Source organism: Schistocerca nitens, chromosome 3 (genome assembly GCF_023898315.1).
Source record: "Schistocerca nitens isolate TAMUIC-IGC-003100 chromosome 3, iqSchNite1.1, whole genome shotgun sequence".
Lineage (NCBI taxonomy): Eukaryota > Metazoa > Arthropoda > Insecta > Orthoptera > Acrididae > Schistocerca > Schistocerca nitens.
In genome coordinates this window covers 907,233,524-907,256,717 of record NC_064616.1, presented here as the reverse complement: position 1 = coordinate 907,256,717, position 23,194 = coordinate 907,233,524, and the positions used below count along the sequence as shown (strand labels likewise).

Sequence of the window (23,194 nt, the reverse complement as noted above, 5' to 3'; positions counted from 1 at the left end):
CTGTTTTTCACTACGGAGCTGTAATTTTCGCGCACAGGAATATTACGAACACTTGAATCTGTCGCCATGTTTCTTAACTAATATTATACTTTACCCCTTTCTGTAACAGCAATTCTTCCTGTTGATCAAACAAATATATACAGTTCGTAAACTTATTTCTTGTCATAAAACAGTCACATAGCTTACCTGATTTCCCAATATAATGAAGTGTGTAAATACTATTGTTTTGTAAACATCACATAATCACTGCATACAAGTTAGTTTAAGTTTACATAGTGGTGAGAGATCTCCATGTGAATGTGTCTGAAGCACAATGACACATTGTTTACATCGTGCTGCATACAATCATAAAGAAATCAAATTATTAGGATACATCATGATTCACCAAATAGAAGAAATTTGAGCAGGAGATAGGAAACAAAGAAAGGGCAATAAATTGCTAAGACTTCTGACAAAATACATCTTCAGAGCTAAACCATGGATCCACAACTCATGCTCCCTCTCCCCCCTCTATCCCCTATGCTCTCTCTCTCTCTCTCTCTCTCTCTCAATTTTCAGTTGATTCTCTACTGAAATAATATACAGGGTGCTACAAAATCATATGGCCAAACTTTCAGGAAACATTCCTCACACACAAATAAAGAAAAGATGTTATGTGGACATGTGTCCAGAAATGCTTAATTTCCATGTTAGAGCTCATTTTAAACTGTCAGTATGTACTGTACTTCCTCGATTCACCGCCAGTTGGCCCAATTGAAGGAAGGTAATGTTGACTTCGGTGCTTGTGTTGACATGCGACTCATTGCTCTACAGTACTAGCATCAAGCACATCAGTACGTAGCATCAACAGGTTAGTGTTGATCACGAACGTGGTTTTGCAGTCAGTGCAATGTTTACAAATGCGGAGTTGGCAGATGCCCATTTGATGTATGGATTAGCACAGGGCAATAGCCGTGGCACGTTACGTTTGTATCGAGACAGATTTCCAGAATGAAGGTGTCCCGACAGGAAGGTGTTCGAAGCAATTGATCGGCATCTTCGGGAGCACGGAACATTCCAGCCTATGACTCGCGACTGGGGTAGACCTAGAACGACGAGGACACCTGCAATGGACGAGGCAATTCTTCGTGCAGTTGACGATAACCCTAATGTCAGTGTCAGAGAAGTTGCTGCTGTACAATGTAACATTGACCACGTCACTGCATGGAGAGTGCTACGGAAGAACCAGTTGTTTCCGTACCATGTACAGCGTGTGCAGGCACTATCAGCAGCTGATTGGCCTCCACGGGTACACTTCTGTGAATGGTTCATCCAACAATGTGTCAATCCTCATTTCAGTGGAAATGTTCTCTTTACGGGTGAGGCTTCATTCCAACGTGATCAAATTGTAAATTTTCACAATCAACATGTGTGGGGTGACGAGAATCCGCATGCAATTGTGCAATCACGTCAACAACACAGATTTTCTGTGAACGTTTGGGCAGGCATTGTTGGTGATGTCTTGATTGGGCCCCATGTTCTTCCACCTACGCTCAACGGAGCACGTTATCATGATTTCATACGGGATACTCTACCTGTGCTGCTAGAACATGTGCCTTTACAAGTACGACACAACATATGGTTCATGCACAATGGAGCTCCTGCACATTTTAGTCGAAGTGTTCGTACGCTTCTCAACAACAGATTCGGTGACTGATGGATTGGTAGAGGCGGACCAATTCCATGGCCTCCATGCTCTCCTGACCTCAACCCTTTTGACTTTCATTTATGGGGGCATTTGAAAGCTCTTGTCTACGCAATGCCGGTACCAAATGTAGAGACTCTTCGTGCTCGTATTGTGGATGGCTGATACAATACGCCATTCTCCAGGGCTGCATCAGCGCATCAGTGATTCCATGCGACGGAGGGTGGATGCATGTATCCTCGCTAACGGAGGACATTTTGAACATTTCGTGTAACAAAGTGTTTGAAGTCACGCTGGTACATTCTGTTGCTGTGTCTTTCCATTCCATGATTAATGTGATTTGAAGAGAAGTAATAAAATGAGCTCTAACGTGGAAAGTAAGCGTTTCCGGACACATGTCCACATAACATATTTTCTTTCTTTGTGTGTGAGGAATGTTTCCTGAAAGTTTGGCTGTACCTTTTTGTAACACCCTGTATTTATGTGAGTTTTCAGTTAATTTTCTTTCACTGTGTTGGATCTCTAGTACCTTTACTTTACGTTAAGCACATGGGTTTCCAGTCAGTGTTAATAATTTGAAAGTGGTCGTTTACAGTTCTCTCCCAGTTTTTGACACTACAGAACAGAAACTCCTATGTAATATCTGTAACCGTGTCAATCCACTTGTTATAGAAAGTACTAGTGTACTTACCATCCATAAATCTGGAGTTTACACTGCATTTCAAGGTGTTACTGATGAGTTCTGTGAGGCGGATGACATAGTCTACTCTGAGTAGTTCCCACAATCAGGCAGGTATTTGACTAGGCCTGGGGCCTTACTATTCTTCATTTTAAATATAATTTCTTGAGTGATAATTTCATTTAAGAGTCATTGGTACTTTATGAAATTATTTCAGTGGGACTTCTTCTATAAATAATTCTTTGTAATACTTGTACTATGTGTACATGTACTGTGGTGACAAAAGTCATCAGATACCTCTTAATATCATGTCGGACCTCCTCCTACTTGTCATAGTGCAGCAACACTACATGGTGTGGGCTCAACAAGTCATTGGAAGTCTCCTGCAGAAATATTAAGCCCTGCTGCCTCTGTAGCCATCCATAATTGCAAAAGTGTTGCCAGTGCATGAACTGACCTCTCAGTTATGTCCCATAAATGTTCAGTGGGGTTCATGTTGGGTGATCTGGGTGGCCAGGTCAAATTGTCCAGAATGTTCTTCAAATCAATCATGAACAGTTTTGGCCCCATGATGTGGCACATTGTCATCCACAAAACTTCCGTCCTTGTTTGGGAACATGAAGTCCATGAATGGCTGCAAATGGTCTCCAGGTAACTGAACATAACCATTTCCATTCAGTGATCAGTTCAATTGGACCAAAGGACCCTATCCATTCCTTGTAAACACAGTCTACACCATTATGGAGCCACCACCATACTTGAACAGTTCCTTTTCGAGAGCTTGGCCCATGGCTTTGTGGGGCCTGCGCCACAGTCGAACACTACCATCAGCTCGGGACCCACCTGACCAGACCACAGTCTTCCAGTCATGTAGGGTCCAACCAATATGGTTAAGAGCCCAGAAGAGGCACTGCAGGCACTGTTATGCTACTAGCAAAGGCACTCATGTCTGTCACCTACTGCCGTGGCCCACTAATGCTGAATATTGCCGCACTGTCCTAATGGATCCATTTTTCGTATGTTCCACATTAATTTCACGCATTGTTTCTTGTCTGATAGCATTGACAACTCTACACAAATGCCGCTGCTCTCTGTCGTTACATGAAGACTGTCAGGTGCTGCATTGCATTGTCTGTTGTAATGCCTCAGATTTGGTATTCGCAGCACACTCTTGACACTGTAGATCTCAGAATATTAAACTCTCTAATGATTTCCAAAATGGAATATCCCATGCATCTAGCTCCAACTACCATTCTGCATTCAAAGACTTATTTCATGTCATGTGACCATAACCATATCAGTAACCTTTTCACATGAATCACCTGAGTACAAATTACAGCTCTATCAATGCACAGCCCTTTCATACCTTGTCTACACAATACTACTGCCATCCATACATGTTCACTTTGCTACCCCATGACTTTTGTCACCTGCGTATGCCATAGTTACACCAGATGTTAATGACCACCATTCCTTATTCTTTAAGTATTTAGTATTTTTAAAATCCGTAGTATTTTTTTCTTAAGTTTAGCTATCTTGCACATATCATTACCATTAACTAAATATTGACTATTATGCAGATCTTGTTTTTCTGTCTGTGTAGTAATTTTGCTGTTCACTCTGTTCTGTTCACTGTTAGAAAAAGAATGGTCATGTTCCTGTGCCAACTTTCATGGGTGACACGGAAATGGCCTCCTTCAACTTCCAGAAGCAGACCACCTTGGCTAGGTACAGATACATTGATGATAATGGTCTGGACTCATGGTAATGAACAACTGCTCCATGTCCTGTAACTGCTTAATCATCTGTTTTCAGTTTAAACCCTCATGGTCCTTCTTCAAATCAAGAGCCACATCCCTTGCTGTTGATCTCCACCTTACAGAGGTTCAACCCAAACTGTATTCCACGTCAAAATAAGGCACAATATCAACTTTGACAACTGCAACCCCTTCCACCTCAAATTCCCTTTTCCCTATTGTAGTAGCCGGCTCCGAGGACACAGTGTATCGATGAAGGAGGCAAAGATGACTACTGTGACTTCCTCAGCATGATAGTTACAGTTGTACCACGATCAGTGGATGTGACCAATTCTGGCCATGCCACATGACTGTCAGCCTTATTTTAGGTGGCCAACTCTAGCCCTGGTGATCAGTTTACTGCTCTGAGCCTAATGTAGCATGCTAACTTCACTACATCAATGGCTGCATATATATTTATTGGACTTCAGCTATAGACTCAAGTGATGGCTATCTGCTTCGACTTCCTTCAATAAAACGGGCAAGCTACGAGAGATTCGAAAGCAATTATACACTCTATAACAGCAAAATCGACACTTTGAGCAATGCCGACCCCGTCACAACTAGATTCACTCCAGCAGCAGTTGCAGAAAACAATGTAGCAAGTAATTCTTTCAACTTTTACTCCATTTAATGTAGCTACACTGAAATGTGATATTTATTGCAACACTTATGACAGATTTTGAGGCCTTCAAGGTAAATTGGCCAGAGCAGCATGGTGCAATTTTCTTGTTCTTTTCCCCTCCAGAAGTTTTGTACATTTTGCATAAATTCTTTCCAGACTTGATCCTGGTATGTTATCCTTTACAGAAACTTGACAGATCATCTACTCATTGCATTACACACGTGCACACGGTAGCCACTAGGTTAGGATTTAACTGACATGAATTACTGTCACGACGATAAAAAACTTCGGTAGTTGATTTATACGGCCTTAGCTGTCATTGTTAGCTTGTAGACACAAACTCTGCCTGCACACAATCGTATGCAGACACACTCATCTGTGAAGGGTAGGTGCACTTTGCCTGCAATAGGAGTGTTCTCTCTACAGCTATTAAATCTTTTGCTCCATTGTTGGACAAAGTATTAACAGTTAAACAGGATTTAAAATTTTATTGTTTATTTTTCTATCTCAGTTGCACATTTATTTTTGTGATGTAATTAGTTTTGGTCAAAGTAGATCATCATCAGATCTATGGATGGTAGTTGTGTGAGTAACCTGTCACATCATACTGCCAGCAGTAGTGAAAATTGTTCAATGATTTGAAGTGTCATCCTCAACAGATCAGCATATAAAAGATCAGTTTTATGTAACCACATTAAAACTGCTGTAATGTGGGTCCTGGGGGCCCCTTTGGCAGACTGGCTTTCTCACACAGCTGGTGGCCCTTTGACCCCTGCCACATTATCATCACCATCTTGCCCAGTATTTCTGGATGTCATATCTTCTGTTGAATGATTCCTGTTTAACAGCATTGCACCTACATTCCTGTTGATGTTTGAAGTCTTGTCCTCACTGTTTTATGCAACATTGCTTGCAGGAGTGCTCGCATCAGAATTTGTGATATAACTATTGCCATAATAGAGCCCATTGAAATAATGCCTGCAATAGGAATAAATATTCATAGCAGTTCATAGTTAAATCATTTTCATATAAATGAATTAATTACAGTATGGAATGCTATGGGATACAAGCCCCATAAGTTGTGAATTTTGCTACCAATCATAGCTAGGCTAATAAATTTTCAAATCAACACCATGCATCAGTTTAACTAATTGATGAGCAAACTTACATTAGTTTAGCTTCTCTACTGCTCAGTGAAACCAATAATATTGATAATATATGTACCCTGATGCCTTTGATGCTTTCAGGTTTTCAGTGTAAGATAAAATTAATGGCTTGATAGTTTCTCATTCCAAAACTTGAATAATCATTCTACTAAATTTGCAGAATTATTTTCACCTGGACTTGAAGAGACATTTTTTTTAGTCTTGTTTACCTGCTTTGGACTGCCTTAACAGGTATGACATAATAATGGTCTAGCAACTTTAAGCATTGTACTTGAGAATGGCATAAATACTGAAATCTGTATAGTACAGAAGCTAAATATAGTAATACACAGTCAAATGGCAGTTTATTCTTTCAAAAAATATTGTGTGACTGTGACTCAATACCAGTGAAAACTATTTACTAACTGTTTCTTCTTGTCTGACATGTGGCTCAATAATGCATCTAGATTTCTCATAAGTACCTGAAAATTTTCTTGAGGGGATTTGTAGACTGCTAAAATTATAAGAGAAGTATTGTACAGTAACGGCTCACAAGCACATGCTTCTAGGTTCTGATCAACACAAAAACAATTTGTTTCAGTGTTTTTGACTTAGTGTTCGACTTTTACACGTGTTGCAACTCCTCCTCTTTCTGTGATATTTCTGCATGAAAATGATGCTACTCTGTAGTCCCTGATATTTAAATAGTCCAATCCTGTGGTTACATGGCGTTCAGAGAGGCACAGATCATATAAGCATACAAGAATCTCATCTATCTCGTTGTGATGAGTCAAATTTATTTTATTTTTCTTGATACTGCTACATATATTGTTGCCCTTTTCTGCTCTAATTTCTTTCAATACTGACTGACTGTAACTGACTCTAACCTAAAAATATCTGCCCCTTTGACTCCAGTAGTCACAGGGATTTCCTGTTGTGTGCTTGTAGTGCCCATTACACTTTCCGCAAGATGCCCAGCTAATCCTTCCTTCCCCGCCTATTCAGGTGCAGGCCAAGATTTGTGTATTCCTGTCTCACAACTGCAGCAACAGGCATGACACAGGTATGAAACCTTGTTTCCATCACAAACAATCCACTCAGCTCTTTGTTCACATGGTCAATAGCTATGATATCCCATTGCTGGTCATGTCACTGCAAAACCTCCACAAATCATACACAACTGTGTGCTGTTGCTGCTCCTATTTCCTCCAGGTCACCTTTAATGTTATATTCTAAGCTGCTGCTCCTACTAAAAGTATCTTATCTTCAACACCAAAATTACTGCACAAGGCCCTTTTTCTTTCTACATGATTTTTCTACTGACCTAGTGTTAAATATAGTTCTACAAGTCTGCTGCACTGTACTTTGCTCAAAAACTGGTTGAGGGTCTTCTCCTACTTCAGGTACCGAGTCAAACTGATTGCTAACCAGAATTTGAAATGTGATTTCTGAGGTCTTCCCCTTCTGCCAATTACTTGGCACTTTTTTCCAGCTCCCATTGTCTCTCTTCATCCCACCTAATTCAAAATACGTCATCTGTAATTCCACATGAAGGGCACAAATCTTTTGCCCCTGTTCAAAGATTTTCTTGTCTGAACTACATAATACTCAACTCCATAGAAGAGCCTAATCTGATACTTTTTAGGCTACCCTGCTACATTCTCCCCAGTGAACACCAACCCACAATCCTACCGTGTTTCTCCCATACCAATTAACCTATGACAGCATCCACATTTGTCACTCATGATCCTACTCTTACAGTAAACTTAAACTATTATAAAGTAATAATCAGTAAAACTTACCTTTCGGTGAACTGTTCAGCTGATTTCCAGGCAAAACTGACAGTATCAGGAAATTGTGTAACGAACTGTAATGAATTGAAAACAACACATAAAGATTAGATGGAGAGCAGACATTAACACAAGCTTGTAATCACACCACCAATATTCACTGGACATAGTTTTTAAATAATGGAAGACACTAAACAAATGAAAACCCAGAAAATCATGATACTTATAACAACAGTATTAAACAAACACTATCCGGAAATTTTAGAAAGTACTTCAGTGCATCCAAAACATTTTGTAATTGTCTGCAACTGTTGTTGTTTATGTCTGAGCATGACCACCCGCCACAGCTTCAACTCTCAAGTATATTTGAGGATATTCAGCCATCAGTTGAGCTGGGTCTTAGCTTGGGTGTCCCAGACCCATGAGCTCAGACTGTATATAACGCAAACCATCAGAAGGACCTACCACAAGCAGTCGATGGAAGAGTGTACTGCCAGACCCCGCCAAAGGGGAAAACAGCAGAGCCCTGCCACAGACAGCACCCAGCAGCAGCGTCAGGTTTGATTCAAATCTTCCACCAGTGGAGCCACGAGAGAGAGCTCTAACTGCACTGCTCCAGCCACTGCAGTTCTGGGTATATCATCTATGACTTTGCAGTACTGTGGCCCATTGCCACCAGAATAGGGACTCACAGGCTTGACAGGCACCAGGCTTCTTCATCCACCAATGAGATAACCCTCAGTGGCCTCTCCAGGCAGCAGCTGCAGCGTCTTTGGTACTGACATGCTGCTGCTTGCTGCAACACTGTCAGTTTCATACAGAGGGCTCTGGTTGCTATAATCATCAAAACCCCTCTGTGGCCCATCCTTCCTGTGTGCTGACCTCACACTGGCCATCGATCCAGTGTCACAGTTACTGTTTCTGCTCCCAGAAAAGGCCATACAAGACTCAGCAACCATGGAAACAAACTTCCCTGAAAAAGAAAGTGAGCCAGTCTCTGTCTTCACATTACCCCCTTTGCAAAAACTACATTATTTTGGATGTTACTGCTCTGACTGTAATGGTGCACCCTAGTACTACTACACAAATGAAGTGTATATGTTGTCAACTACTTGTGCTTTGGACTTCAGCAGCCAAGGATAATTCTCTGGATTCTGCACTGTCAATACCCATGACCTTGCATCTGTTTTGTGTTTTTATTGATTTATTTCAATAAACCCATAGCACCTACCCAGGTATTCATGGTAAACATGTCTGCTCCAACACCAAATCCCTCAGTTCCTATACCAATAACTTTTCTCAAGCTTTCCTCTCCTGCAACTACCTCATAATCCTGTTTATAAACATGTCCTCACAAGAAGTTCCTCCTCTAACAAATATAAATCCTGCTTCCGTGACATTTATGCTGTTTACTGAGTACCACATGTGTAGCGAAGAGAGTGTGTACATGCATGCAAATAAGATTCCCAGGAAGTACTAATAAATAACGATTTATTACAAAAACACGAAATGAAGTCATTCATGACAGTGTCCTCAGAGATGCAATTCCACAAAGTCTAAACACACACAAATTGTAATCTTTTTGATTTTTGTTTCACAAAAGAAACTGGAAGTCTCTGAAGTTACTAGTTCATCAGAGATAATGGACAACACTGAAATTATTCTGACGTAAGTCTGGTTTGGCATCTATCAGTGATAACAGTTACTGGGCACTATCACAAAATCAAAGTTTGACCAATGTATGCCATCCCAGGAGTTCACTGTCCACTTGAGGCCGAGGCTGGTGGAGGTGATGGCTCCGGCTGAAACTGCTGGCAGCTAATTGTGCTGCTGTTGTGGTAACCCTCCTTGGTTGGTGCTGCAGTTGGAGCTGGCCACTCTGTGATCGGACAGCCCCATAGATACAGGTCTGGAGGGTCGATACTCGCTTGGTGTTCTTGCGGATATGTGATCAGCGGAAGCAAATAGTCTCGTGCGTGTAGCACCACATGTAAAGAAGCAAAAGCCGTGGATGATGAAGCTGACACTGCATATTTCTGTCGTGTTCACTCGAATCTAACTTGAAAATGGACTGGTCTATTTTGGTGGGCCGTATACGATTCTTTTCTGTCCTGCTCTTTATATGTGGTTGCTTTCTATGTTAAAAGATGAATTGCACATTGCTATACAGACACTTTATTAACTGCAGAAAGTCACAATGACTTTTGTTCCAAAACAACTATCGAAAGACGATTCGTGATCACTGAATTGACAAATACAAAGTGTGCCGTCATAGTAATAGACCTGCGGGAAGCGTCATCCCGTACGGCTGTAGAGCAGCACCCACGAGGGACCGTGCTGCATCGAGTTGCGTAGGCACGACAGTGGTGCGAAGCGCAGTGGAATTTCCTGGCGTGTCTCACCTATTGCACTGCATTGTACTGGAAGTCAAATTGCAACCCAAACTGAAACCGTACTGCCAGAGGCTGTGCCAGGCCTTACATACCCACCACGCAGAACTGCGTTTCTGTTCACATGATGTGTGTGTACAGTGTTTGTTCTTCACTAGCAGTGCCACTGGTTTCTTTGTGTGTGTGCACTGCTCAGAAGCATAGCTGTTGCCTGTGGTGGAGGCTGGAACAAATGACATATTAAAACGGTTGTGTACAGCACAGGGTTGTGACACGTAATGCCCGTCTTGTACGAATAGACAGTTGCTGGAGGACTGGCACTTACGGATGACGGTTAGGCAACACCACACACCAGAAACATTGGGCTGGCAGTGGAAATAGGCAGTTTACGGTGAGACCAGTGGCCGGATTGGCAACCACAACTGGAACAGCTGCGGCAACACCAGTGGAAACGACTGGGCCAGCTGCAACGGTGGTGGCAGCAGCACCGGTGGCGGCAGCACTGGTGGTGGCGAGAGGACCGGCCACAGCAGGGCCGGCTTTGAACATACTGATAAGAGCTGGCAGTGTCAGGAGGATTGGCTGTAGTAGGTGTAGTGGCCAGAAGACTGACAAAGGGATGGACAACGTTGCAGACAGGCCTGACGACGACTTGACAGCCAGCTGGAAGATGGCTGGCAACTGCATAAGATTTGGTCGAGACAGGGCCGACAGTGACAGGATGTACGAGATGGCTGGCAGTGGTGTCAACAGCACGGCCGACTGTACGAGGGCCGGCGATCTCTGGACTAATACCGGGGCTGGTGTTGTTGCAGACAGGCTTGGCGATGACACTAGGGTTGCCCAGACGGGGATGATGCAAACTGGAGTGATGCCAGGAGGAGGGCCAGCCGTAACAGGGTCAGGGCTGTCAAGTCCGACAAAGAGAGAGGTGGTGTCTAATGGCACCACAGACGAGGGTGAGAGTGGTGCTACTGCTGCTGTACAGACACAGAGAGCTGCACGGCACGACATCGAGTTTACAGTCGTTATCCTCCTGGTGCGAGATGGGGGAAAACTGACAACACAAATGAAAAATTTCTGCGTCTGCTCTGGCAATAAAATGAGGAATGCATTGCATACTATTGATGCCCAAGACCATAAAATCAAACTCCAACTGTTGATATAGAGCTCCAATTCTTCTTTCTGACTGTTAAGCACACGAAAAAGTGACACAGATGTGGGAATGGTGTACTGAGACGTGGTTGTAGTAGCAGATACTCGAGTGAGCTGAAGTACGCCCTGTAACGACGTCTGAATTTGCTACTCTGGTGACAGAATGATATGAGACAAAGACAGCTCCATTGATGGGACAGGCATGGGATGAGGAAACTCAAACCGTAGGCGAAAATACACTGCCAGTCTTGGAACTTTAATTCTCTCAGAAGTACAAAAAAGGCACTAACTAGTGAAAACAGTACAGACAAAAAGCACCAATTAGAGAATTTCCCCGGCGACAATACACGGGTGAAAGACAACCAGTGTGACACAGATACCGTCGCAGGATTTGTAGAATGTTACTAACACCACGGAATACAGATTATGTCAACACCGAAAGCATGAATAACCTATCTCATTAAAAAGATTCAACACATGAGCAAAAATAAATATGCTTGAAAACCTCTCAACCAATGAGAGAAACAAAACACTACTCCAGCAAACTAAGTTGTAGCAAGAACAATGAAACACACATGAAAACAGTCTCATGATCAGTACCCTGTATGGCAGATGGGAGAAGATCACAAAAAAACCCTACTAACAGTATGAACACAGATACCTTTATGCTTGTCACCTCAAGGCAGGTGAGGAAAGAGAAGTCAACTACAACAACATACAGTAACATGAGTAGGCACAGTGTTGTTGCCACTTTTCTATCATATTTTTTATACACAGTTGCTTCCTGTGTTAAAAGAGTAATCTCATGTCACAAAGCATACACTTTATTAACTGCAGTAAGTCACAATGACATTCCCCCCCCCCCCCCCCCCCCCCCAAAAAAAAAAAAAAAAAAAACAAAAAAAACCTGAATGGTTATTTGCGATCACAGGATTAACAAACACAAAGCTTACTGTCACGGCAACAGCTCCGTGGGAATTATCCCGTATGGCTGTAGGGCGCCGTCCGTGAGGGCTGCGCCCTGCATGAAGTATTGTAGGCATAATGATGGTGCGAAGCAGAACTGAGCATCCTGGCCTACCTTAGTGATTGCCGTGAACATGAACTGAAACCAGCCTCCTGGAGGCTGTGCCTGATCTTATGTACCCAGCAGGCTGAAGTACGTTTCCATCCAGACGATGTGCAGAAATGTCGGGCTGGAAGTGGGCATAAGTGGCCTACTGCTAATATACTGTAGATTTAATCTGTGTTGTGAAGCTGGCAGGGAACATGGGCTAAGGCAGCCCACTAGTGGTGTCCATATTGCGGATAGACAGATTGCAGGACATAGCATAACCCCCCCCCCCCCCTTTTCCCTGTATTCCTGTTGCAGTGGTTGTGTCCTCTGGTGGTGGTTCCTGAATCCCTTGATGTGAACATCCTTTGGAATGGGGGCCTCCATCGTGGGTGTATCTCTGTCCTGGAGGCTGAGGTTGCTCCTGCTCCAGCAGCTAGGGGATTGATGTGGCATCTGTGGAAAAGAAAATGTGGAGGAGTTGTGAATGGTGACGCCTGAGTCTGTACAAGGACAGTGTGTTTTCTGCTTATAGTCTCATTTTGTAGCTGGATCTCTACCATGGATTGGGCCAAAAGGAACAAAATCTGTGATGGAACTCACTTGTGTTTGCCCCTGTTGATCACTGTCTTTCAAACGTTCTTGTGGAGCCTAAAATAATGGGGGCAGTCTACTGGCAGTGGGTCGCTGTGGGTGACTGGTTTAACTATTGACAGGTTGATCCACTGAGGGTGACTATGGAGCTACTCAGATGAGCTGATCCATCATAAGGTTGTGAACTGATTTGAAGCAAGGAACAGTGTGAGAGCATCTTCTATATTGTATTCTTACTTTTGCTTGGCCATTTGTGTTTTAAAAGTGTGCAGAAACTGTTCTACCATGCTGTTAGAAGCAGGATGGAATGGTGCTGAATACTATTTGTTTCAAAAAACCATTAGAAGTTAATGAAATAAAATTAGGGACAATTGTCCATGATGATCACAACTGATAAACACTGAATGAAGAAGATTCGAACCAGAGTTTGACTAGTTTTTGCTGCAGTTATGGACCACGTGCTTGAGCCATATGGAAATTTACTATATGTATTTTTGAGGATGAGCCATTGTGTACCTATGAAGGGGCCTGAAAGGTACAAATGAATTCGTGGGCATGGCTGTATAGGTGGATGCCACTGGAAGTACTTCCTGGCTGAAGCTACTTGGTGTTGCTTGCAAGGACGGCTATTGGAGAGGTTGTGCTCAATATCTTTATCGATATCTTGCCAAAATAAGTGATTCTTATTATTAGCATGGATAGTTAAAATTCAAACTCATATTGAGTTGTTGGATGGGAGACGGGCTATGTTGAGTCATTTAATTGTAAAGGTTGTCTTTCTTCACATACCATCATGTCTTTCCTTTGTGAGGTATTAGTGATGTTTCTTAAGTGTATCTATTAGATTTAAGTAACAGTGAAGAGTGAACATAAAGTTTAGTGTCAGGTTTGTGTTATTGTTGTCATCATTGTTGCTGTAGCTGTTGTTGGGACAGAAGGGAGAGGGTACAGTCTAATGTCCACATGTGACATAATGCTCCCAAATAGCATGAAGTGTGTCCTCTGAGCTTTACATCCCCATCTAACATACCAATCCCCCTCAGTAATGTTATGTTCCCTCTCTTCGTTGGACACTGTGGAGAGATTTGGGATTTACGTCATATATTGGTGCAAGGTCTGATAATCAGGAACTTTATTCCACCACCTCTCCTATCCTTGCTAGCGAAATAATGATGATAAGCCTTTTTCACTACCAGAATTTGAAACAGCTACCTCAGAGTCAAGTGTCAACACACATGCATGTATTAGGTGACATGGTGCAGTGGTAAGACAATAGACTCGCATTTGGTAGGACCAAGGTCGAGCTAACCATCCAACCCCACTATGTTAAGATTTTCCTTGGTTACTCTAAATTTCTAATGGAAAATTCTGGGATGGCTCCTTTAAAAATGACATTGCCATTTCCCTTCCCCATCCCTGTTCATTTGGAGCTTGTGCTAATGACCTCATGGGCAACAAACTTCAAATCTGAATTTTCCATACTTTTATAAAGCAACTAAGTGTAATCTTAACCCCCTCCCCCCCACACACACACGCATACACATGCATAATTAGTTTAAAAAATTCACGAATTTTAGTACTGTGGCAGATCTCTTTCAGTGCACATTTTGATTCAGAGTGAATATTTCATTTAGGGACCACACTCTATGCAGTGGGTAAGTTATTAGACTACCATATTAAGTTATTACACTACTGTATTATTTTTCCTAGCTGTGCTAGTCCAGCAAGATACACAGAAAGGGTTCTCTGGAATGTAAGAAGTTGTGGTATGGAGCACAACATGTTAAGGCTTTGAACTAGCCCATGAGGTACGCATGGGTGTAAGTAGCCTATTAAAGACAAGAAGCCAAGTTTGAGTGCAAGTCTGTTGCTCAGCTATCATGAATATTCATTTCAGTTATTTCAGTACATTGGTAATTATTATTTTTGTGACCATCTAATCATAACTCAATGAAACACCATTTTTGTGCCACTAGCATTTGGCCTTTATTCTTTGCATGCGATCTTCAGTGGCCTGGAATATGTACATATTTTTGTTCATACTATATTTTGTCTATACTATTTAGTTTACATTTAGGATGTTGTGTATATAGCTTATAAACACTTGTGGCACTTTCTGCGATATTGAAATAATTTGAAGCTCTACTCCTAGATTTTATGGATATAGATCTACATGAGGTGTTCTAGTCTTTTTGTTACAGCTGTTCTTCTGCTGGTAAGTACCATTTGAAATTGAGTTTTCTCATTTCACTTGTTCACATTAGACATTCCCAAAGTAATACTTATCAACAAACCATAATATTATATGCTACTGAGGACTACAAAAGTTGAAGATTCATTTCAGTGTACAAGTAAACACTGGAACCCACATTTTCAAACACTGTAGTACTTCTAATATTGTGCTGTAAGTGATTTATCAGTCAAATGTGGAAAGTAAAATTTAAAAAATAAATTACTCACATATGATCAATGAGGAAAGATGCAAATGAACAAAATCAAAAGTGAATGCAAAACTAATCTTAGGAGAAAAGTGGAACTGAATGGGAGGGGATGCAAAAATGAGCATTCAAATAAATAGAAAGGAAAGGAAAACAAATCAGAAGCAAAAGCGGTCTCAGAAAGGAATGAGTGGGAGATAAAATATAAAAAGGGAAAGATAATAAAACAATAAAATAAAATGAGGGAAACAAAAGTATTGAGATTGAGGGAGAGAAGGCTAATGTACAAAGAAGCAGATAATTGAGGGTGGGAGGTTGTGAAAGAAAGGAAATAAGAGTAATCTGTTGCTTTCAAGAACATATTAGATTGTAAATGTATAAAAATTCCTGTGATAATTTGTACTTGCCATATGTTTGCTTTTGTTATTAATGAGTTACATTCAACAGCTTTTCTTTTGCCATTCTAACAGAGACCTCAACTGCTACATTTTATAACCACTTAATTAATCTCATTGTTTGGAGGGTTTCCGTCCTTGTAAGGTGTACATCAATACCATTTCATTTCCATGATATATCAGTGCTGTGTGTAAAAAGAAAAATTTCCCATGCATAATATGGACTATTTTCTTTTTTATTGTTTACAAATAAGCCCATTAGTACTACAGAAAGTAATTAGAGGTGGCCATTTGCCTTCCTTTGTGCCCATATTTCTTTCACTCTTTTCCTATGGCTTTCTTTTCTCTCTTCAGACCATGTTGTTGCTGTTTGGTTTTTTTCTCTTGGTTAACTTGCCATTTGTGAAGTTTGGGCCAAATTTTGTAGTGTTGAATATCTTCTGTTGTAAGTTCTACCAATTTCATATCATTTTTGTCCTTGCCAATCCATTTCATCGTGTCTGTTTTGACTTTACACTGAGCTGTTTGTTTTTGTAAGTCTGTGTGGGTTCATTCTTGTAGAGTGTCCATAGAATTTTAAGATAGGTTTTCAAATGGCACTATCGATATTTGTGTATTGTTTGATTTCCTGTTTGCCTGTCATTTGGTATTTTCGTCTAAAAGTTTTGGACCTAAAATGTTTCTTACCATTTTGCATTCCCTTTTCTCAGTGTTTCCAATGTCTATTTTCTTGTTCAAAATCCTGATCTGAGCATTAGAGGCATTCTGGTTTAATTACTGTATTGTAATATCTTAGTTTTATGTTCTTGGTGATGCATTTGTTACAGATATTTTGGGTAAATTAATATGCAGTCTTCATCTTTTGGCATCTAATTTTGTTCCATTATTTTTCTTGAATGGTTACAAAAAGATTTTTAAATTCTGGAACTTGTTTTTAATCATGTCATATTTCATCTCCATGAATTTTAGTGCTTGTTTGTTGTATATTGTCTGCGTCCGTAGCTGAGTGATCATCATGGCTTACTGCTATGTAGGGGACTCAGATTAGATTTCTGGTACTGCCAGGGATTTTTCATTTGTGGTAGAACTCTGCCTTTTGAGGCCAACTGAGGAGCTACTCAACAAATTAGTAAGGGTTCCTAGGTCAAAAACCCAACATCAGCCAGGAGAGTGGTGTGCTGACTACATGCCACTCCATACTGCATCTGACGACACCATTGGCAGAAGATAACACAGCAGTCAATCAGACCCAGTTGCCCCATCTAGGGCCAGAATATGGAAATTTTACAAATGTTTGTTACATATTAAGTATTCTGGCTTTTCAGGATATCTGGAGACCGCCTGTCTCTTGCAGTTACTTTCAATTTTGGGCTGATGAAATGTCGTGGGTAATATTGCTAAATCATCTACAAATTGTAGACAATCTGTAGATAACTTGCTTCTGTATAAAGTAATTGGTTGGTCAGTTTTGAGGATTGATTCCTGTTGGCATCATTCTCATTTCACTTTCTCAAGGACACAATTGAAAAGTAACAGAGAGAGCTCATATCCATGTCTTATTCCCATTTTGAGTTTAAATTTAATCTTGAAATTATTGCCTGTCAGCATCTGTTTTATGTTTGCAAGTGTTTTCAGATCTAGACCTTGTCCTGTTAATACTTGAAAGAGTGATTTGCTGTCAACAGAGTCATAGGCTCTTTTTAAGTCAACAATTGTGGAGACTAAATTATTGCTACAAATACTCTGATGTCACAGAATTAGCTTTAGATTCAAGATTTTCTCTGGACACCAATAGCCTGGTCTGAATCTTGCCCAATACTCTCCAGTTGTAGGTTCAAGTTGTTTCTGTGCTTTATTGAGAAGAAACTGGGATAAAATTTTGTATGCAACTAATATAAGGGAAATTCCTCAGAATTTATTTACATCTGTTCTGTCTCCCTTTTTGTGTAACGTGTGAATTAACACATTTTTTACAATCTTTTGGAATTTGTTCTGTTTGATACCACTACTAATCATTTCCCTTCCTGTTCCACTCACAAATAGTAGAGCGAGAGAAAAACAACTGTCTGTATGCCTCCATACGAGCCTTAATAACTCGTTATGTTCATGGTCCTTATGTGAAATTTACACTGGCAGCAGTAGGATCATTCTGCAGTCAGCTTCAAATGCCAGTCCTCAAAATTTTCTCTTCTCAGAATTTTCGCAACAGAGTTCCTCGAAAAGAATGTCATCATTCCTTCAGGGATTCCCATTACCATTTGAGTTCATGAAGCATCTCCACAATACTTGAATGTTGACTGAACTTCCCGGTAACAAATCTAGCCTTTGAATTGCTTTGATGTCTTCTTTCATTCCAACCTGATGGGGTTCCCAGATATACAAGCAGTACTCAATAATGGGTCACATTAGTGTTCTATATGCAATCTCCTTTACAGATGAACCACACTTTCTTAAAACTGACCCAGTAAACCAAAGTAATCTATTCACCTTCCCCACTACATTCCTTACATGCTTGTTCCATTTCACATCACTTGGCAGTGTTATGCCTAAATATTTAATTGACCTGACTGTGTCAAGTAGCAAACTACTAATGTGATATTTGAACATTATGGGATTGCTATTCCTGCTTATCTGCATTAACTTACATGTGTGTTACATTTAGAGCTTGGTGCCATTTGTCATACCAACTAGAAATTTTTTCTAAGTCATCTTATATCCTCCTACAGTCACTCAATGATGACACCTTCCTATATACCACAGCGTCATCGGCAAACAGCCACAGACTGCTGCTCACCCTGTCTGTCAGGTTATGAATGTATATAGAGAAGAATAACGGTCATATCGCACTTCGCAGTGGTTTGCCAGTAAAGACAATATGTGGGATCCTATTCCCTAAGAAATCTTCAAGCCACTCACATATCAGGAACCTATTATGTATACTTGTACCTTCATTAGATCTGCAGTGGTGCACCATGTCAAACATTTTTCTGAAATCTGGGAATATCGAATCTTTCTGTTGCTCTTCTCGAGGACCTTCATTGTATTCAAATTGAGAATATGTGCAAGAATTCTGCAGCATACGAATGTTAAGGATATGGGTCTGTAATTTTGTGGGACAGTTCTTTTACAGTTCTTGTATACAGGAGTCATATATACTTTTTTTCCAGTCACTTGAGACTTTGCACTGGGTAAGTGGTTTGTGATAGATGCAAGCTAAGCAAGCAGCCAATGCCACTGAGTACTCTTTATAAAACCAAATTGGGAATGTGTCCGGACCTGGTGACTTATTTGCTTTCAACTTTTTTAGGTGCATCTCTACACCAGGGATGCCTGTTATTATGTCATCCATACAGGAGACTATGTGATGATTAAATTCCAGTATGTTTGTACAATCGTCATGCATGAACAATTTCTTGAACATGAAATTTAAAACTTTAGCTTTCCTTTTGCTGTCTTCTGCTGCTGTACCAGGTCAGTCAATGGAAGAAGCCTTCAACCCGCGTAGCAATTTTATATAGGACCAGAACTTTCTCAGCTGCTTGGATAGACCTTTTGCTAAGGTATGATGGTGGTAGTTGTTGTAGGCTTCACACAACATTCTTTTTAAAGGGACACGAATCTCTACTACCTTTTGCCTATCTTCATTTGCGAGTTCTTTTTTAAATCCAAAGTGCAGTAGTCCTTGCTTCCTCAGCATTTTCCAAATTTTATTTTTAAACCACAGTGGATGTTTCCCATCCTTAATCCATGTATTCAGCTCATACCATTCCAGAGCATGATCTGCAATCTGTTTAAACTTTGCCCATAATTCGTCTTATTTGCATCATACTGGGACCAAATGATGCCCCCATTCATTGTGTGAGTGGAATGCTGGCAACAGATTATATGCTCTTTCTAGAAAAATATTCTCCTAGCCTACTTGATTGATTTAATAACTTTAGTAACCATCATCATCGTTGCTGTGATGACGACATGATCACCAAACCCTTTCTCTATAGTGACACTGCCAAGTAGTTCAGGCTTGTTTGTAGCTCCAGGGTTTAAAATATGTCCATTGCATTGGGCTGTTGAACTAGCTGCTGAAAACAGTTTTTGGAAAACATGTTTAAAAGTACTTCGCAAGACTGCCTCTCCATACCCCTGCAATGAATCTGTAGACATCCCAGTCTGCACTCAGTAGATTTGTCATCTCCAACTGATATTGCATGATCTGAGTATTTCCTCACTACCAAGTGTAGACTTCCTTTGAATGACTCTAAAACTGTCTCAGCAGAATTGGGTGGCTTGTAAAAACATCTTACAATTAGCTTTTTTCCACCTAGACCTCTTATGCATGTCCACATGACTTCACAGTCCCACTTAAAATCGACATCGTTAGAGAAAATATTTCTTTGGACTTCAGTGAACACTTCCCTCCTGTGGTGTTTAATTTGTGTTTTCCATGTATGTTCCATGACTTGATAAGTATTTCAGAGCTTCCTGCTTCCTGCTTCAGGTTTCAGCCAGCTCTCCATCCCAAGAATAATTTGAATGCGACAAACTCTATGGAGAGCAGTAAATTCAGGAACTTTGTTATGAGTACTTGAACAATTTATTGATAAAATTTTGATAGTCAAAATGTCATTATTCTGAGTGTGGTCTGATTTCACCATCCGCATGTTGACTGGTGAGTGTTAATCAGAGTACCTCAAAGTACCACTGTGCCTTGACAACCCCCATGTGCACTCCACAAGTCCTTTGCCACCTGAGTAGCTGCTTCCTTTGTGCAATGCATTTCTGATGCACGAATGCGAGTCCTACAATTCCCCACCTGTTAATTCACATCCAGATATCTGCAGTGAAGACCGTCAGAAACGATGAGGCCTTTTATTTAGATCCTCCACTCGGCCCCAGTTAAAAGGCCCCGTTCAAGCCTGGGAACACTGCTGCAAACTGCAAGCTCTGCTAAGCCTTCACCACTTCTAATGGCTGCCTGTATGAATTGAGGATGGCCTTGGAAACCAAGCAACAGGCATCATGGTGCCAACACTCTGTGTGTGCTCAATAGCCACAGGCAAGATCTCCTCCACATTTCAGATGAAGCCCTCTGGCAGACATACTGAGTGCATGTTGGCTTTCTTTCCAGCCCTGAATGCTATTTTCCTAAGAGGCTCCATAATGCATCCAACATTGGAACTCACAGTAACCTCGCCTGGGCCCGTCAACACTGACATTGCACTGTTGATGACTGGAAACATGTTACCTGGCCGTACGAGTCTCGTTTCAAATTGTATCGAGCGGATGGACATGTACGGGTATGGAGACAACCTCATGAATCCGTGGACCCTGTATGTCAACAGGGAACTGCTCAAGCTGGTGGAAGCTCTGTAATGGTGTGGGGTGTGTGCAGTTGGACTGATATGGGATCCTTGATACATCTAGATACTACTCTGACAGGTGACAAGTACATAAACATCCTGTGTGATCACCTGCATCCATTCATGTCCATTGTGCATTCCGCCTGACTTGGGCAATTCCATCAGGACAGTGTGACACCCCACACAACCAGAATTGCTACAGAGTGGCTCCAGGAACTCTCTTCCGGGTTTAAACAGTTCCACTGGCTACCAGACTCACCATACATGAACATTACTGAGCATACCTGGGATGCCTTGCAATGTGCTGTTCAGAAGAGATCTCCACCCCCTCGTACACTTACGAATTTATGGACAGCCCTGCAGGATTCGTGGTGTCACTTGCCTCCAGTACTACTTCAGACATTAGTCGAGTCCATGCCACGTCATGTTGTGGCACTTCTGCTTGCTCATGGAGGGCCTACACAATATTAGGCAGGTATACCAGTTTCTTTGGCTCTTCAATGTATATAAGAAGTGATTCAGTTTTATCTTTTATGAATGACTGTATGTTGATGACCTATGCTGATCTAAACCCTCTGTACACTTTCCTGATCAGCACAATTTTAAGATTGTGTAGGATTTATATTCTGTCTATACAGAGAGAGAGAGAGAGAGAGAGAGAGAGATTCTCCTTTGAACTGCAAGATAACATGTAGTGCTGGCATGAGTTCCTACCATCAGTTTACTTTATATTTAAAATCATTAGTGAAATGTGTTTTAAATACTTAAATTCATGTACTGACCAGTTTGTTTTTATTGCTGATATAAGAGTCTGTTATCCGGGTATTCTGTGTATTTTTGCAGTTTCCATGTATTTATTTGTTTAGCTGTGTATCAGGCCTAGGAATTCCACAAGGATTCTGCAGGAAATCAAAGTTAGGGATACTGATCTGTAATTGTGTGGGTCCGTTCTTTAACCCTTCTTATATACAGGAGTCTACTGCACTTTTTTCCTGTCACTTGGAACTTTGTGTTGGGCCAGAGATTCACAATAAATGTAGGCTAGATAAGGGGCCAATGCTGTAGTATTTTGGTAAAACCAAATTAGGATTCGATCCAGACCTGGTGATTTATTTGCTTTCAAATCTTTCAGTTGTTTCTCTATGCCAGGTATTTGTATTTTGAGTGTTTTAGAAAATTGCTCAAAGATATGAACTGGAAAGATGTTTATAGTGCTCGTGACATGAATGAAAAATATAACACATTCATGAACAATGTCAGTACCATGTTTGAAAACTGTTTTCCTCTAAAAGTTACACAAATTAAACAGAAGTCTATAATAAAACCATGGATTACACAAGGAATAAAGATTTCCTGTAAGACAAAAAGGAAAATGTATCTGTCGACCAAGAATAGCTCCAATGCTGATTATTTAGCTAAATACAAGGAATACTGTAAAACATTAAAAAAAGTAATTCAGATGTCTAAACAAATGCACTACGAGAAGAAGATAGCAATGTCAGGGAACAAAATAAAAACAATATGGGATATAGTGAAAGAGCAGACTGGTAGAACCAGAAAGGAACAGGAGCAAATAGCACTAAGGGTAGACGACACATTAGTAACTGATGGGCATAGTGTGGCAAATCTATTTAACAAGTACTTTATATCTGTTACTGAGAGAATGGGACTTTCAGGATCAGTAAATAATGCCCTTGATTATCTGAAACTAGCCTTCACAAATAGCTTCAAGTACATGAATATATCACTCACTTCACCAAAAGAAATAACATCCATAATAAAATCTTTAAAAACAAAGCATTGTAGTGGGTACGATGAAATATCAACAAAGTTAATTAAGGCATGTTCTTGTGAGTTTAGTGCAATTCTAAGTTACTTGTGTAACCAGTCAATTATAACTGGGACATTTCCTGACTGGTTAAAACATGCAGATGTTAAGCCTCTATTCAAGAAAGGGGATAAAGAGATACCATCAAACTACAGACCGATTTCACTTTTGCCAGCATTCTCAAAAATTTTAGAAAAAGTAATGTACAGGCAGCTGCTCAACCATCTGACCACAAATAACATGTTATCAAGAACACAGTTTGGA

General features: G+C 40.8%; 1 protein-coding gene and 1 long non-coding RNA gene across 3 annotated transcripts in view; one reads left to right on the top strand and one right to left on the bottom strand.

Moving 5' to 3' along the window:
• The window catches only part of LOC126248965 (uncharacterized), a 94,859-nt gene that overhangs the window by 31,011 nt on the left and 40,654 nt on the right, over positions 1-23,194 (bottom strand). The window contains exon 3 of the long non-coding RNA XR_007545568.1: positions 7,732-7,796. This is a non-coding gene — a long non-coding RNA (uncharacterized LOC126248965). The remainder of the gene's footprint in view (positions 1-7,731; positions 7,797-23,194) is intronic.
• The window catches only part of LOC126248963 (leucine-rich repeat-containing protein 40-like), a 238,926-nt gene that overhangs the window by 201,983 nt on the left and 13,749 nt on the right, over positions 1-23,194 (top strand). The gene's annotated exons all lie outside the window — the stretch shown is intronic.